The 12382-nt window shown below is 43.9% G+C and overlaps 6 non-coding genes across 6 annotated transcripts; all 6 read left to right on the forward strand.

Moving 5' to 3' along the window:
- Positions 1 to 608: 608 nt before the first annotated feature.
- On the forward strand, positions 609 to 799 carry LOC141177251 (U2 spliceosomal RNA). Its single transcript, XR_012253863.1, has one exon. It is a non-coding gene; the product is annotated as a U2 spliceosomal RNA (small nuclear RNA).
- A 1115-nt stretch (positions 800 to 1914) lies between these two features.
- On the forward strand, positions 1915 to 2105 carry LOC141177252 (U2 spliceosomal RNA). Its single transcript, XR_012253864.1, has one exon. It is a non-coding gene; the product is annotated as a U2 spliceosomal RNA (small nuclear RNA).
- Positions 2106 to 3226: 1121 nt separating this feature from the next.
- On the forward strand, positions 3227 to 3417 carry LOC141177253 (U2 spliceosomal RNA). The gene has a single exon (XR_012253865.1). It is a non-coding gene; the product is annotated as a U2 spliceosomal RNA (small nuclear RNA).
- Positions 3418 to 4532: 1115 nt separating this feature from the next.
- LOC141177254 (U2 spliceosomal RNA) lies at positions 4533 to 4723 on the forward strand. The gene has a single exon (XR_012253866.1). It is a non-coding gene; the product is annotated as a U2 spliceosomal RNA (small nuclear RNA).
- Positions 4724 to 5838: 1115 nt separating this feature from the next.
- Positions 5839 to 6029, forward strand: LOC141177255 (U2 spliceosomal RNA). The gene has a single exon (XR_012253867.1). It is a non-coding gene; the product is annotated as a U2 spliceosomal RNA (small nuclear RNA).
- Positions 6030 to 7150: 1121 nt separating this feature from the next.
- Positions 7151 to 7341, forward strand: LOC141177418 (U2 spliceosomal RNA). The gene has a single exon (XR_012254014.1). It is a non-coding gene; the product is annotated as a U2 spliceosomal RNA (small nuclear RNA).
- The last annotated feature ends 5041 nt before the right edge of the window (positions 7342 to 12382 follow it).

The following is a 12382-nucleotide window of genomic DNA, read 5'->3' on the forward strand; positions in this document are numbered from 1 at the left end:
GAACACTGACTTCTTTCATTTAATGCCTGCAGACTATAAAAGAGAACCCAACCCAAAAAGTTTGGTTGATTAGTCTGTGGCATTCTGTTAAACTGTTGCTTATGGCGGTCTCTGTGAGCTTCTCAGCGACATTCAGCCAGCCAGGTATCCTGCCTGCAGTAGATGGAATGTGGCAATGGAACGCTGGCTGCGCGTGTCATAATAGGCTCTGAGCCTTTATATACCTGTGCACAGCAGCAGCCACCTTCAGTCTGCTGCTGGACAGCCAGCAGCAGCAGCAGCAGGAGAGGTATGTAATCAGGAGCCCTCCTGCTAAGGGTAGACAGCTGCTCGTTCCACCCCACCCCCCGCCTTAATTGGTTCTCCTCCCTTCCAACGGTGTTGAGGCGGGTGGGAACAGCAGGGGGTGAAGGTGCTGTGTTTAAAGAGGTGGAGTTATGCAGATCTAAAACGCGTGGATTGCAGCAGCAGCAAGCCGAAAAGTGCAGGCATGTAAGGGATCTAGAGGTTGACAACATGTCTTCTTAACGGGAGTCCAGGAGCTCATCTCCACAAATGGACTTTTCAGGATCCTTGGGTGGCTCCGTAGTTTGAAACCAATTCTGGTTATCGCTTCTCGGCCTTTTGGCTAAGATCAAGTGTAGTATCTGTTCTTATCAGTTTAATATCTGATACGTCCCCTATCTGGGGACCATATATTAAATGGATTTTTAGAACAGGGAGATGGAAAAAGAGCTTGCTCTGTCCACTCCACGCATTGACCTGGTATTGCAGTATCTCCAGGACCGGTGCACCCCTTCTTTAATGCAGTTTCTAAAATCAGAAAGAATTGAATTCAATGTTTTTTGTTCATTTTGCTTGTTTGTCGGATTTTGGGATGGACTCTTTGGCTTTGCTTTTCTTCTCCTCATTGGATTTTTCATGTTCAAAGTTGCAGAAGCCAGATTACAAGCTCATTTTGGTTCAACTTCAGCAACTGTGCATTGCATTGCCATGTAATGTGATGAAATGCTATCTTTCTAGCTCTCCCTTTTTACTTCCTTTTGGATAAACAGACATATTAGGCAAGCATTTTGGAGCTTTCACCTAAATAACTACAGGTGGTGAGATAAGCTGCACAATATAATTGACCTTTCAGTATATTGTTGCACACACACCATCTATTTAGCAAATGCCCTTGTTATCAACAGCAGCCTTTTAAACTCACCTGAGCTAACAGGTATGTGCGCTGGTTACTCTGCTGCGCTTAAAATTTCTTTTTTGGTTTGCTACAATGCCTTTTCTGAAACGTTGTCTCCTTCTGCTGGAACACTGACTTCTTTCATTTAATGCCTGCAGACTATAAAAGAGAACCCAACCCAAAAAGTTTGGTTGATTAGTCTGTGGCATTCTGTTAAACTGTTGCTTATGGCGGTCTCTGTGAGCTTCTCAGCGACATTCAGCCAGCCAGGTATCCTGCCTGCAGTAGATGGAATGTGGCAATGGAACGCTGGCTGCGCGTGTCATAATAGGCTCTGAGCCTTTATATACCTGTGCACAGCAGCAGCCACCTTCAGTCTGCTGCTGGACAGCCAGCAGCAGCAGCAGCAGGAGAGGTATGTAATCAGGAGCCCTCCTGCTAAGGGTAGACAGCTGCTCGTTCCACCCCACCCCCCGCCTTAATTGGTTCTCCTCCCTTCCAACGGTGTTGAGGCGGGTGGGAACAGCAGGGGGTGAAGGTGCTGTGTTTAAAGAGGTGGAGTTATGCAGATCTAAAACGCGTGGATTGCAGCAGCAGCAAGCCGAAAAGTGCAGGCATGTAAGGGATCTAGAAGTTGACAACATGTCTTCTTAACGGGAGTCCAGGAGCTCATCTCCACAAATGGACTTTTCAGGATCCTTGGGTGGCTCCGTAGTTTGAAACCAATTCTGGTTATCGCTTCTCGGCCTTTTGGCTAAGATCAAGTGTAGTATCTGTTCTTATCAGTTTAATATCTGATACGTCCCCTATCTGGGGACCATATATTAAATGGATTTTTAGAACAGGGAGATGGAAAAAGAGCTTGCTCTGTCCACTCCACGCATTGACCTGGTATTGCAGTATCTCCAGGACCGGTGCACCCCTTCTTTAATGCAGTTTCTAAAATCAGAAAGAATTGAATTCAATGTTTTTTGTTCATTTTGCTTGTTTGTCGGATTTTGGGATGGACTCTTTGGCTTTGCTTTTCTTCTCCTCATTGGATTTTTCATGTTCAAAGTTGCAGAAGCCAGATTACAAGCTCATTTTGGTTCAACTTCAGCAACTGTGCATTGCATTGCCATGTAATGTGATGCAATGCTATCTTTCTAGCTCTCCCTTTTTACTTCCTTTTGGATAAACAGACATATTAGGCAAGCATTTTGGAGCTTTCACCTAAATAACTACAGGTGGTGAGATAAGCTGCACAATATAATTGACCTTTCAGTATATTGTTGCACACACACCATCTATTTAGCAAATGCCCTTGTTATCAACAGCAGCCTTTTAAACTCACCTGAGCTAACAGGTATGTGCGCTGGTTACTCTGCTGCGCTTAAAATTTCTTTTTTGGTTTGCTTTTTTTTCAATGCCTTTTCTGAAACGTTGTCTCCTTCTGCTGGAACACTGACTTCTTTCATTTAATGCCTGCAGACTATAAAAGAGAACCCAACCCAAAAAGTTTGGTTGATTAGTCTGTGGCATTCTGTTAAACTGTTGCTTATGGCGGTCTCTGTGAGCTTCTCAGCGACATTCAGCCAGCCAGGTATCCTGCCTGCAGTAGATGGAATGTGGCAATGGAACGCTGGCTGCGCGTGTCATAATAGGCTCTGAGCCTTTATATACCTGTGCACAGCAGCAGCCACCTTCAGTCTGCTGCTGGACAGCCAGCAGCAGCAGCAGCAGGAGAGGTATGTAATCAGGAGCCCTCCTGCTAAGGGTAGACAGCTGCTCGTTCCACCCCACCCCCCGCCTTAATTGGTTCTCCTCCCTTCCAACGGTGTTGAGGCGGGTGGGAACAGCAGGGGGTGAAGGTGCTGTGTTTAAAGAGGTGGAGTTATGCAGATCTAAAACGCGTGGATTGCAGCAGCAGCAAGCCGAAAAGTGCAGGCATGTAAGGGATCTAGAGGTTGACAACATGTCTTCTTAACGGGAGTCCAGGAGCTCATCTCCACAAATGGACTTTTCAGGATCCTTGGGTGGCTCCGTAGTTTGAAACCAATTCTGGTTATCGCTTCTCGGCCTTTTGGCTAAGATCAAGTGTAGTATCTGTTCTTATCAGTTTAATATCTGATACGTCCCCTATCTGGGGACCATATATTAAATGGATTTTTAGAACAGGGAGATGGAAAAAGAGCTTGCTCTGTCCACTCCACGCATTGACCTGGTATTGCAGTATCTCCAGGACCGGTGCACCCCTTCTTTAATGCAGTTTCTAAAATCAGAAAGAATTGAATTCAATGTTTTTTGTTCATTTTGCTTGTTTGTCGGATTTTGGGATGGACTCTTTGGCTTTGCTTTTCTTCTCCTCAATGGATTTTTCATGTTCAAAGTTGCAGAAGCCAGATTACAAGCTCATTTTGGTTCAACTTCAGCAACTGTGCATTGCATTGCCATGTAATGTGATGCAATGCTATCTTTCTAGCTCTCCCTTTTTACTTCCTTTTGGATAAACAGACATATTAGGCAAGCATTTTGGAGCTTTCACCTAAATAACTACAGGTGGTGAGATAAGCTGCACAATATAATTGACCTTTCAGTATATTGTTGCACACACACCATCTATTTAGCAAATGCCCTTGTTATCAACAGCAGCCTTTTAAACTCACCTGAGCTAACAGGTATGTGCGCTGGTTACTCTGCTGCGCTTAAAATTTATTTTTTGGTTTGCTACAATGCCTTTTCTGAAACGTTGTCTCCTTCTGCTGGAACACTGACTTCTTTCATTTAATGCCTGCAGACTATAAAAGAGAACCCAACCCAAAAAGTTTGGTTGATTAGTCTGTGGCATTCTGTTAAACTGTTGCTTATGGCGGTCTCTGTGAGCTTCTCAGCGACATTCAGCCAGCCAGGTATCCTGCCTGCAGTAGATGGAATGTGGCAATGGAACGCTGGCTGCGCGTGTCATAATAGGCTCTGAGCCTTTATATACCTGTGCACAGCAGCAGCCACCTTCAGTCTGCTGCTGGACAGCCAGCAGCAGCAGCAGCAGGAGAGGTATGTAATCAGGAGCCCTCCTGCTAAGGGTAGACAGCTGCTCGTTCCACCCCACCCCCCGCCTTAATTGGTTCTCCTCCCTTCCAACGGTGTTGAGGCGGGTGGGAACAGCAGGGGGTGAAGGTGCTGTGTTTAAAGAGGTGGAGTTATGCAGATCTAAAACGCGTGGATTGCAGCAGCAGCAAGCCGAAAAGTGCAGGCATGTAAGGGATCTAGAGGTTGACAACATGTCTTCTTAACGGGAGTCCAGGAGCTCATCTCCACAAATGGACTTTTCAGGATCCTTGGGTGGCTCCGTAGTTTGAAACCAATTCTGGTTATCGCTTCTCGGCCTTTTGGCTAAGATCAAGTGTAGTATCTGTTCTTATCAGTTTAATATCTGATACGTCCCCTATCTGGGGACCATATATTAAATGGATTTTTAGAACAGGGAGATGGAAAAAGAGCTTGCTCTGTCCACTCCACGCATTGACCTGGTATTGCAGTATCTCCAGGACCGGTGCACCCCTTCTTTAATGCAGTTTCTAAAATCAGAAAGAATTGAATTCAATGTTTTTTGTTCATTTTGCTTGTTTGTCGGATTTTGGGATGGACTCTTTGGCTTTGCTTTTCTTCTCCTCATTGGATTTTTCATGTTCAAAGTTGCAGAAGCCAGATTACAAGCTCATTTTGGTTCAACTTCAGCAACTGTGCATTGCATTGCCATGTAATGTGATGAAATGCTATCTTTCTAGCTCTCCCTTTTTACTTCCTTTTGGATAAACAGACATATTAGGCAAGCATTTTGGAGCTTTCACCTAAATAACTACAGGTGGTGAGATAAGCTGCACAATATAATTGACCTTTCAGTATATTGTTGCACACACACCATCTATTTAGCAAATGCCCTTGTTATCAACAGCAGCCTTTTAAACTCACCTGAGCTAACAGGTATGTGCGCTGGTTACTCTGCTGCGCTTAAAATTTCTTTTTTGGTTTGCTACAATGCCTTTTCTGAAACGTTGTCTCCTTCTGCTGGAACACTGACTTCTTTCATTTAATGCCTGCAGACTATAAAAGAGAACCCAACCCAAAAAGTTTGGTTGATTAGTCTGTGGCATTCTGTTAAACTGTTGCTTATGGCGGTCTCTGTGAGCTTCTCAGCGACATTCAGCCAGCCAGGTATCCTGCCTGCAGTAGATGGAATGTGGCAATGGAACGCTGGCTGCGCGTGTCATAATAGGCTCTGAGCCTTTATATACCTGTGCACAGCAGCAGCCACCTTCAGTCTGCTGCTGGACAGCCAGCAGCAGCAGCAGCAGGAGAGGTATGTAATCAGGAGCCCTCCTGCTAAGGGTAGACAGCTGCTCGTTCCACCCCACCCCCCGCCTTAATTGGTTCTCCTCCCTTCCAACGGTGTTGAGGCGGGTGGGAACAGCAGGGGGTGAAGGTGCTGTGTTTAAAGAGGTGGAGTTATGCAGATCTAAAACGCGTGGATTGCAGCAGCAGCAAGCCGAAAAGTGCAGGCATGTAAGGGATCTAGAAGTTGACAACATGTCTTCTTAACGGGAGTCCAGGAGCTCATCTCCACAAATGGACTTTTCAGGATCCTTGGGTGGCTCCGTAGTTTGAAACCAATTCTGGTTATCGCTTCTCGGCCTTTTGGCTAAGATCAAGTGTAGTATCTGTTCTTATCAGTTTAATATCTGATACGTCCCCTATCTGGGGACCATATATTAAATGGATTTTTAGAACAGGGAGATGGAAAAAGAGCTTGCTCTGTCCACTCCACGCATTGACCTGGTATTGCAGTATCTCCAGGACCGGTGCACCCCTTCTTTAATGCAGTTTCTAAAATCAGAAAGAATTGAATTCAATGTTTTTTGTTCATTTTGCTTGTTTGTCGGATTTTGGGATGGACTCTTTGGCTTTGCTTTTCTTCTCCTCATTGGATTTTTCATGTTCAAAGTTGCAGAAGCCAGATTACAAGCTCATTTTGGTTCAACTTCAGCAACTGTGCATTGCATTGCCATGTAATGTGATGCAATGCTATCTTTCTAGCTCTCCCTTTTTACTTCCTTTTGGATAAACAGACATATTAGGCAAGCATTTTGGAGCTTTCACCTAAATAACTACAGGTGGTGAGATAAGCTGCACAATATAATTGACCTTTCAGTATATTGTTGCACACACACCATCTATTTAGCAAATGCCCTTGTTATCAACAGCAGCCTTTTAAACTCACCTGAGCTAACAGGTATGTGCGCTGGTTACTCTGCTGCGCTTAAAATTTCTTTTTTGGTTTGCTTTTTTTTCAATGCCTTTTCTGAAACGTTGTCTCCTTCTGCTGGAACACTGACTTCTTTCATTTAATGCCTGCAGACTATAAAAGAGAACCCAACCCAAAAAGTTTGGTTGATTAGTCTGTGGCATTCTGTTAAACTGTTGCTTATGGCGGTCTCTGTGAGCTTCTCAGCGACATTCAGCCAGCCAGGTATCCTGCCTGCAGTAGATGGAATGTGGCAATGGAACGCTGGCTGCGCGTGTCATAATAGGCTCTGAGCCTTTATATACCTGTGCACAGCAGCAGCCACCTTCAGTCTGCTGCTGGACAGCCAGCAGCAGCAGCAGCAGGAGAGGTATGTAATCAGGAGCCCTCCTGCTAAGGGTAGACAGCTGCTCGTTCCACCCCACCCCCCGCCTTAATTGGTTCTCCTCCCTTCCAACGGTGTTGAGGCGGGTGGGAACAGCAGGGGGTGAAGGTGCTGTGTTTAAAGAGGTGGAGTTATGCAGATCTAAAACGCGTGGATTGCAGCAGCAGCAAGCCGAAAAGTGCAGGCATGTAAGGGATCTAGAGGTTGACAACATGTCTTCTTAACGGGAGTCCAGGAGCTCATCTCCACAAATGGACTTTTCAGGATCCTTGGGTGGCTCCGTAGTTTGAAACCAATTCTGGTTATCGCTTCTCGGCCTTTTGGCTAAGATCAAGTGTAGTATCTGTTCTTATCAGTTTAATATCTGATACGTCCCCTATCTGGGGACCATATATTAAATGGATTTTTAGAACAGGGAGATGGAAAAAGAGCTTGCTCTGTCCACTCCACGCATTGACCTGGTATTGCAGTATCTCCAGGACCGGTGTACCCCTTCTTTAATGCAGTTTCTAAAATCAGAAAGAATTGAATTCAATGTTTTTTGTTCATTTTGCTTGTTTGTCGGATTTTGGGATGGACTCTTTGGCTTTGCTTTTCTTCTCCTCAATGGATTTTTCATGTTCAAAGTTGCAGAAGCCAGATTACAAGCTCATTTTGGTTCAACTTCAGCAACTGTGCATTGCATTGCCATGTAATGTGATGCAATGCTATCTTTCTAGCTCTCCCTTTTTACTTCCTTTTGGATAAACAGACATATTAGGCAAGCATTTTGGAGCTTTCACCTAAATAACTACAGGTGGTGAGATAAGCTGCACAATATAATTGACCTTTCAGTATATTGTTGCACACACACCATCTATTTAGCAAATGCCCTTGTTATCAACAGCAGCCTTTAAAACTCACCTGAGCTAACAGGTATGTGCGCTGGTTACTCTGCTGCGCTTAAAATTTCTTTTTTGGTTTGCTACAATGCCTTTTCTGAAACGTTGTCTCCTTCTGCTGGAACACTGACTTCTTTCATTTAATGCCTGCAGACTATAAAAGAGAACCCAACCCAAAAAGTTTGGTTGATTAGTCTGTGGCATTCTGTTAAACTGTTGCTTATGGCGGTCTCTGTGAGCTTCTCAGCGACATTCAGCCAGCCAGGTATCCTGCCTGCAGTAGATGGAATGTGGCAATGGAACGCTGGCTGCGCGTGTCATAATAGGCTCTGAGCCTTTATATACCTGTGCACAGCAGCAGCCACCTTCAGTCTGCTGCTGGACAGCCAGCAGCAGCAGCAGCAGGAGAGGTATGTAATCAGGAGCCCTCCTGCTAAGGGTAGACAGCTGCTCGTTCCACCCCACCCCCCGCCTTAATTGGTTCTCCTCCCTTCCAACGGTGTTGAGGCGGGTGGGAACAGCAGGGGGTGAAGGTGCTGTGTTTAAAGAGGTGGAGTTATGCAGATCTAAAATGCGTGGATTGCAGCAGCAGCAAGCCGAAAAGTGCAGGCATGTAAGGGATCTAGAGGTTGACAACATGTCTTCTTAACGGGAGTCCAGGAGCTCATCTCCACAAATGGACTTTTCAGGATCCTTGGGTGGCTCCGTAGTTTGAAACCAATTCTGGTTATCGCTTCTCGGCCTTTTGGCTGAGACCAAGTGCTTCACAGCAGGAGGTTTCAGTTGAAGGGCACTCAGGTACCCCTCTCCTTGGCCTGGCAGGATCGTCCACTTCGGTGGGCTTCACCTGCCTGCTGCTATTAGGGAGAGGGATTAGTCCTAGGGTAACGGGCAGCGATCCCCCAGCCTTCAGGTGCTTTATCTCAAAGCTCTGAAGGCGCAGATTGCAGGCGGTTGCAATTTGCATTTTGTTGCGCCATACCATGGAGGTTGACCCCAACCTCGTGCCTCTATATGCGAGGCTTAAGAACACCATAAGGGTCCGCTTTACGGCTGGTGGTTCCGATATGCGGAATCTGGGATATGTAGTCCAGGACGTGCTTGAGAAACTGCTCCACGTCAGAACCAACGAAATCCTTTCTATCCAGGATTATCCTCGACGTGGAGATTATGATGTAACCTTTACTGGCGAAGGTATTTTCAAAGATGTTTTGTCCAGAGTTAAGTCGGTAGAAAATAGCCCTGGTCTAAAAGGGATTCAGATCATCGAGCACGTCCTGGATGAGGTAAAGATGGTGGTTGTGAAAATCTTCTCACCCTTCATAACAGCACCAGAGGTTATTTCCTTTTTGTCAGTTTATTTTAAAAGTGTGAAATTGATTGGGAAAGTGTTGAATGAGTTTAACATCTGGACCTCAAAATGGAAGTTTTTAGTAAAATGTGAAAGAGACCCTAAATTCCCTGGAGGTGTGAGACTTCCTCCAGCTCGATTTAAAATAGGGCAAACTAATGGGGATTTTTTTTTCTCAGGAATGCCACTTTTCTGTAGGTATTGTGGTCTCTATGGGCACTCTAAGGATAGTTGTGGTGCCACTTGTAGAAATTGTGCCAGTACTGAACATGACACAAAGGAGTGCCCAAATGGAAAAAAATGCTCTTTTTGTCGGACACCTGGTCATTTCTATTTTTCTTGCCCTCACAGGTTCAGAGAGGATGAACAAAAACAAAAGGAGAAGTCCAAGACATCCGGGAATGGACGGGCCAATCAGACCACCCCTCAGGAGGAGGAACAACAACCTGGAGCCTCGGGAGGTGATAAGGGCGCTTCGACTAGTAACAATCCCTCCGAGTCAATGACAGGTAACTCACAGGAGCCCAGGAGCTGGCTGAAAGACCATAAGGAGGCTAAAAGGAAGGCTGAGAAAGATCATAAAGGGGCGGTCGGTAAGGCCAAAAAAGAGCGCCAAAAGGCTGACACCGAGCCCAAAATTCCCACTGGGTCTCACGAGAGCGAGGGCGGTACGTGGCATTTGGTGAGGTCTCATAATAAGAAAAAGAATGGTTCCGTGGAGGTGGCTAATAGGGAGGAGATGGATACATCCCCTCACGGGGGTGTAGACTCTGGAATCCCGAGGTCCCGGGGCTCTGCTGCCCCAGGTGGGGCCCCGAACCTGGCTGCCTCCGGGGACTCTGAGGCTCCGCCATGTGCGCAGCCTGCCCCTGTGTTACGACCTTCTGCGGGTCAGCAGGGGAGTGCGGAGCCTCTCGGAGACCCACCTGACGAGGACCTAAATGGTCAGCCTATGGAGACCCAGTGTAACCTTTCTCTCAATATCCTTCCGAGCTACACCCCAGTAGCGTCGGGTCTTAATTTAAGTGAATGTTCCTTCTCCGATGATGAAGACTCCTTGATAACGGTGGATTCAGAAGAGGGCGTTGGTGAAAGTCCAAGTGGTCTGATCCGTCCATCGGATAGGTAAAGTCCAGTTTTTGTTTCTTCCTAACCATTTGTTATGATGGCTGACATTAGTGGTGTTTCCCTCAATGTGAGAGGCATAGGATCCAAGACCAGAAGAGCTACTGTTTTACATTTTTTAACCTGTTTTACAGCTTCTGTTTTCTTTTTACAAGAATGTCATATCCCTCATAAGATTTCTTACAAAAAATATAAGGAAGAGTGGAAACATGGTCCATCGGTCTGGTCTGGATCAAATGCAACCGGATCAGCAGGGGTAGCTATACTTTTTAAGGGAAATGTGTCTATTGATTTTATCCAAGATATTTTACCGGGTCGTATTCTTTTAGTTAAGGCTTTTATTGATGGGACAAGATGGCAGTTTTTAAATTTTTATGGGTCACCTGATAAAAATGAAAGGGCTGATATGCTGGAAATTTTACCTTTATTTATTAACATTTCAGAACCTTTTATCCTGGCAGGTGATTTTAATTGTATTTTAAAAGGCGAAAGCCGACGCTCCGGTTCCGTGAGTAGAAATTATGACAAAACGTCTGGAATGTTAAGCAATATTATAAATGATTGTAAATTAACTGATGTGTATAAAGAATGTAACAAGGATAGCCCTATAGACGCTGGTTTCACCTGGAGCAATTCTACATGTAGCTCCAGGATAGATTTTGTTTTAGGTTCAGAAAAAATACTGCCAGTGAAATGTGAAGTTTTAACTAATATTCTCTCAGATCACAAGGTTTTATCTTTTAGAGTGAGGATTAATGGAAAGAAGAAATGTGGTAAGAAATCTTGGAAATTGAATGTGTCCCTTTTAAAAGATCCACAAATTTTATCGGATTTTATTGAGTTTTATGTAAACTGTAGAAAAAGGAAAAACCCCAATATTTCTTTTAGCTCCTGGTGGGATAGAATGAAAATAAGCATTAAAGATTTCTTTATAAAGAAAAGCATACAAAAAGCTAAAGAAAAGTTTGAGATCTATAATTTTCTTAATATCAGGTTACAGACATTGTACAAATTCAAAGACAATGGTCTGGATGTAGGTAATGATATATTGAGTCTTAAAGGAGAAATTTCAAAGTGGTTGGAACAAAAAGGAAAAGAACTGATTTTTCGTTCAAAGGTAAAACACGTAGAAGAGGATGAGACTTGTTCCAGGTATTTTTTTAAGAAAAACAAACAGGTGAAAACAATAATTGATAACATAGATGGAGATAATAATATCAACGTTATATTGGATAAGGTAAATGTCTATTTTAATGATCTTTTTAATGTAAAAACTGTAGACCATGATTTAATACACACTTTCCTGGGGGAGATCAAGTCCACCCTAGATGCTGATGCCCAAAGTTTTTTATCCCAACCTCTATGTGAGGAAGAGATTTTAGAAACCATGAAGAGTTTTAAAAATGGTAAAGTGCCCGGCCCTGATGGTATCCCCATAGAGTTTTATATAAGTTTTTATGATATTTTAAAAGATGATTTGTTTAATTTGTTTTCCGAAGTTTTTAATAATAAGGTTTTACTCAACTCATGGAAGAAAGGTGAGGTATCACTACTATACAAAAAAGGTGACAAAACGGATCTTAAAAACTGGAGGCCGATAACTCTTTTAAATAGTGATTACAAAATTATGGCTAAGATCTGTGCAAATCGGTTGAAAAAGGTGATACATAAAGTAATTCATGCAAATCAGGTATGCGGGGTACCTGGGCGTAGTATCTGGGACAATTTAAACCTGGTGAAAGATTGTATTGAAGATGTAAAAACCAGAAAGACAAAGATGTCAATCCTAGCGGTGGATTTTGAGAAAGCTTTTGACCGCGTGTCTCATTTTTATCTTTTTAAAGTTTTAGAAAAAATGGGCATTCCGGGTGGGTTTTTATTGTCTCTTAAAGCTTTTTATAATGATTGTACGAGTAAGATTTTAGTTAATGGTTTTAAAACAAAAGAGGTAGTTTTAAAATCAGGGGTGAAGCAGGGTTGCCCTTTGTCCCCCCTGCTTTTTATATGTGCTATAGAACCCCTTTTATGTACAATACGCCAGGATAAGCAAATATGTGGAGTACCCTTACCCGGAGGGAACGGTCTACAAGTTAAAGTTGTAAGCTATATGGATGATGTAGCCGTGTTTGGATGTGATGTACCTTCAATACAAAAAACGATAAGCCAAATTCAGTCTTTT

This window comes from Phyllobates terribilis, unplaced genomic scaffold (assembly GCF_046119375.1).
Source record: "Phyllobates terribilis strain yellow unplaced genomic scaffold, ASM4611937v1 Scaffold_27__1_contigs__length_16484149, whole genome shotgun sequence".
NCBI classification, from domain to species: Eukaryota; Metazoa; Chordata; class Amphibia; order Anura; family Dendrobatidae; genus Phyllobates; species Phyllobates terribilis.